Genomic DNA, 5000 nt, shown 5'->3' with positions numbered 1-5000 from the left:
AATCAAGTGAAGATCAGATCAGATGGGAGTCAAGTCAACGTGGCTATAGAGAGAGAGAGAGAAAGGAAGTGATCGATTCTAGAGTATGGTCGATTCTGAAGACCGATACTCCACCGAGAAGGCCAGTTCCGTCCAATTGGCGATTCTCTACGATTGTGACGCGGAAGCTCTGTCCAATTCAATTCGTCCAAGCCAGTCATATTCTATGATGGTCTAGTGGAGGTGCTGCCCAGAGTTAGTTCAGAACCACGGGTTCAGATCAGTCGAAGTTCTGCTCGATACTCCGCCGGGAAGTCCGAAGAACTGTCCAGAAGCTAGAGGAGGATTCTGTCCAGATCAGTCTGTCGAGGCGTGTCAGTTTCTTCATGGTGAAGCCGAGGTTCTGTCCAAGTCGAGTCCAGTCCACTCCAGTCATGTCGTCAATTGGGTTTTGGCCAAGTCCTCTCCGATCAACCAGCTGCTTATCGGCAAAGAACACTGTGAGTTATGATCAATTGATTGCTGACTTGTTTTCATGCAGGTTCCCGTTACTTGGAAGTTAGATCATGGCAGGAGGCCAAGTCTAACTGAGTAACGGTTTGATTAGTTAATAGTAGAGTATTAGTTGATTGAGTTGATAGCATGCTTAGTTATTGCTTGGGAATCATAGTAGCATGCTAATGGTTAGGTTGATTGGTTAGTTAGCGAATGTTGAAGGCTTGCTTGTTAATTAATGCTTGTTGATTGAGGTTAGTCAGCTCTTGGTAAGGGAGTGACTAACTGGTTGAGTTGTATAGTGATGATATTGTTGTTAGTGTTGTAGAGTTAGAGTGTGATGCCATATAGCATTTGTGTAACCCACTGTGCTAGGCATGTTTGAGGTGGATTAGTGTTTCCTCGACCTCGTACCCAGCGGGTTTAAGGAAACCCCTTATTCGCTGGATCGAGAGCACTCAGAGAGACGGGGTCATGGCCTATGGCTGAGTGGTTACACGGACGGGGTAGTGACCGGCAGTGACCCGACTGTAATGGGGCTGTCTCGTGGTGACCCGACCGTACTGTGGGCCGCGATCGTCGTGTAACAACCGACAGTGGCCCGACTGTACTGGGGCTGTCGCGCGGTGACCCGACTGTACTGTGGGCCGCGTTCGGTTGAAAGTTCCGTTTTCTGGTCTTTGTGATAGGGGGATAGGATATTGCCGAGGATAGAGGAGGAACACTAAGTCACAAAGGGCCCTAGTTATAGTGTAGATGGTGTAGAGGGTTGTTGAACCCTAGATTAAGTGGTTAGCAAGTCATTAGCGGTTACGATTTCATATCGTTAATTATCTTATTATTATCCGCTGCGTATTTCAGATATTGCTTATTAGGTGAACCTCTCGCTTTAGAATTTTTCGGGTGGGATAGCGAGGGGTTGTATTTGCTAGTTGGGGATCATAATTCACTGAGTAACATTAGGTTACTCATCCAACTCCGTTGTCCTTTTTGCAGGTCGTTTTAGGTAAGGATGATCGGATAGCTTGGTGCTGGACGTTAGGACCGCCGGTGTAGATTTTCATGCCTTTTGTAAACGGTATTGTGAACTGTGTTATGTTGACTCGATTTGGCATTAGGCCGGGCCCAGTCTTGAATTATTCAATGTATGAATATTTCTTGAATCAATAAAAGTAATTGTTTTATATGCGCTTCATGAGTACTCTGATATTTGACTAGTCCGGTCTAACACAACGTTAGGTCGAGGTACGGGTTGAAAAGCCTTAGGCCTTTATCTAACGGAAAACGCTAACTCTAGGTACGGGTTGCAAAGCCTTATGCCTTGACGCAGCGGGACGAGTTAGTGGATGAACTGGTCTAGGTCGTGGAGTAAAGTTTGTGACTCTGACCGGATTGTCCCTAGCCCGTCACGTAGCGCTTCCGGACCATGGTGTTGGGTTGGACGGTCAGTCATGTTCTTGTTTGATTGTTGGCTGGCCGGTTGGCCTTTCATCTCAAACCCTTGGTGTGGGTCGTCCGTCGGTCATGTTCTTGTTAGATTGTTGGCCGGTGGGTCGACCTATGTCTAGGACGGTTCGGGGGTGTTACAGAGGTGGTATCAGAGCATGGTTTCGTCCATGCTTCCGGAACTCATGATTTAATCAGTTTTAAATAATTTATCGAGTCAAAATGAGTCACAAAAGGCATTAGGGAAACCGGTCACGTCCAGCGATAGGATTTATTGTTTTAGGAATTAGGATTGAGATAGTGGAATCTAGAATTGCTAGGTTGCTTGGGTAGAACTGTTAGGTTGCTGGTTAGAATTGCGGTTAGGTTGCATTGTTAGTATTTGCTAGGTTAGTAGATTATTTGATTAATTGTCTACTAACTTGCATGTGAAGTGTTCTTTTGAGTTGCAGCGAGTAAGTGTGTTTGTTGATCGGAACTTTAAGGGATGAAAACCTTAAAGTGGAGGGAGTTCGAGGCCAAACCCAAACCCGAAGCGAAAGAGGAGAGACAGTTTCAGAGGGACTGGACAGTGGAATGGACTGGACAGATGGGAGGAAACAAGACTTCGTTGGGAAAGGACTTCATCAGTACTTGGGAAGACGAAGATCGAGAAGGATTTGAGGAATCTGGACAAGGATGATATCTACAGAAAGAACAAGATAGTATCATGGGCGATGAGTGTGTTATGGCAGAGTAAAAGAAAGAGGATGACTCAGTGATCATTCAAGTGAAGAGATATGAAGACGATTGTGGAGGCCTTGAAGAGGACACTCAAGGAACCGTGGTGGACAGAGTAAAGAGGTTATGGAGACAAGTGGAGAATGTTGTGAAGACGAGCAATGGCGCAACTAAGAATTCGAGGACGAATTCTATTAAGGGGGGAGAATGTAGAAACCCGTTAAAAAAAAAAAAAAAAAAAAAGAAGAAAAGAAAAGAGTGGTCGAGTATCTTTGTGGTGGTTAAGTCGCAGGCAATAAGGATCGATCGAGAAGTTTTGAAGTACGAAGTGGGCGAAGAAGTGATCGTGAGTTAACTATGAGTCGAATAAGTTGCTCGACCATAGTTAGAAGATGTCTTAGACTGATGAGACGGACGTTTTCGAAGCATAACATTTTTGGAAGCACGACGGTTTAGAAGCTCGACGTTTTGGAAGAATGACGTTTCTTCAGCACGAAGTTTTCTGCAAAACTTCGTATCAGCGGAATATTATTTCGAAGACATTGGAAACATGATGGGAATTAAGCACGACGGGAAGTAAGCACGACGGGAAGCAAGCACGACGGGATTGAAGAACGACGGGAAAACCTGAAATTAGACGAAAATCCAAATTTCGGTATTATGCAAGTCTTCAATGAAGCCGAAGGATCGGGAAATATTTACCGCCAAGGTCAGACTTCAGATTGGAGTTTATTAAAAATATTAAACTCATCTGAACGGGAGAAGAAAAATATTTGGGATTGATCGCGGGACGAAAATATGCCGGAAAGGTCAAAAATCGCGTAAACCGACCAAGAAGCTCGAGGTGTCCCTATGCATATGGCCAGGACGTTCTGTCTATCACGTCAGCAGCTTAGTGTCAACACAAGAAGGAGGTGTAGACGTGCATGAAAGCTGAACATGCAGCTTGACACATAGAAGCACGAGGTGGAACGGCCAAGCACGAGGTGTCTCCGCGCATGCAACCGAAGCATGCTGATCGACATGTGTATGCTGGGGTGGCGTCTTGCATGAGTTCCAGTCATGCAGCCTGACATCTGGGAGGAGTGGTGGCGTCCTGTATGTGTCCTGGACATGCAGCCAGCCATGTGGAGCACGAGGTGCCGCCGCGCATGCGTCCGGAGCCATGCGAAGCAACACACGGGCTGCCACCTACCTGAAGCTGATTGGCTGGTGTCTCCTATAAATACCCCACGACCCCTGCTCATTTCTTCACATCCAGACCTGTCTAAACAAAGTTAAAACCTTGAGAGAAAAGTAGAAAAAGAAAGCAAGTGATTCCGAGCTATTTCGAGAGTTTTAGAGAGTTTTCGAGATCAGTTCTCTATTGATTTCGAGTCATCGCCTTGGGAAGGTTCTGTCCAACTGAAGGTCAATCAAGTGAAGATCAGATCAGATGGGAGTCAAGTCAACGTGTCTATAGAGAGAGAGAGAGAAAGGAAGTGATCGATTCTAGAGTATGGTCGATTCTGAAGACCGATACTCCACCGAGAAGGCCAGTTCCGTCCAATCGGCGATTCTCTACGATTGTGACGCGGAAGCTCTGTCCAATTCAATTCGTCCAAGCCAGTCATATTCTATGATGGTCTAGTGGAGGTGCTGCCCAGAGTTAGTTCAGAACCACGGGTTCAGATCAGTCGAAGTTCTGCTCGATACTCTGCCGGGAAGTCCGAAGAACTGTCCAGAAGCTAGAGGAGGATTCTGTCCAGATCAGTCTGTCGAGGCGTGTCAGTTTCTTCATGGTGAAGCCGAGGTTCTGTCCAAGTCGAGTCCAGTCCACTCCAGTCATGTCGTCAATTGGGTTTTGGCCAAGTCCTCTCCGATCAACCAGCTGCTTATCGGCAAAGAACACTGTGAGTTATGATCAATTGATTGCTGACTTGTTTTCATGCAGGTTCCCGTTACTTGGAAGTTAGATCATGGCAGGAGGCCAAGTCTAACTGAGTAACGGTTTGATTAGTTAATAGTAGAGTATTAGTTGATTGAGTTGATAGCATGCTTAGTTATTGCTTGGGAATCATAGTAGCATGCTAATGGTTAGGTTGATTGGTTAGTTAGCGAATGTTGAAGGCTTGCTTGTTAATTAATGCTTGTTGATTGAGGTTAGTCAGCTCTTGGTAAGGGAGTGACTAACTGGTTGAGTTGTATAGTGATGATATTGTTGTTAGTGTTGTAGAGTTAGAGTGTGATGCCATATAGCATTTGTGTAACCCACTGTGCTAGGCATGTTTGAGGTGGATTAGTGTTTCCTCGACCTCGTACCCAGTGGGTTTAAGGAAACCCCTTATTCGCTGGATCGAGAGCACTCAGAGAGACGGGGT

Source organism: Brassica napus, unplaced genomic scaffold, assembly GCF_020379485.1.
Source record: "Brassica napus cultivar Da-Ae unplaced genomic scaffold, Da-Ae ScsIHWf_148;HRSCAF=264, whole genome shotgun sequence".
Classification (NCBI taxonomy): domain Eukaryota; kingdom Viridiplantae; phylum Streptophyta; class Magnoliopsida; order Brassicales; family Brassicaceae; genus Brassica; species Brassica napus.
Note: the sequence above shows the minus strand (reverse complement) of the source record.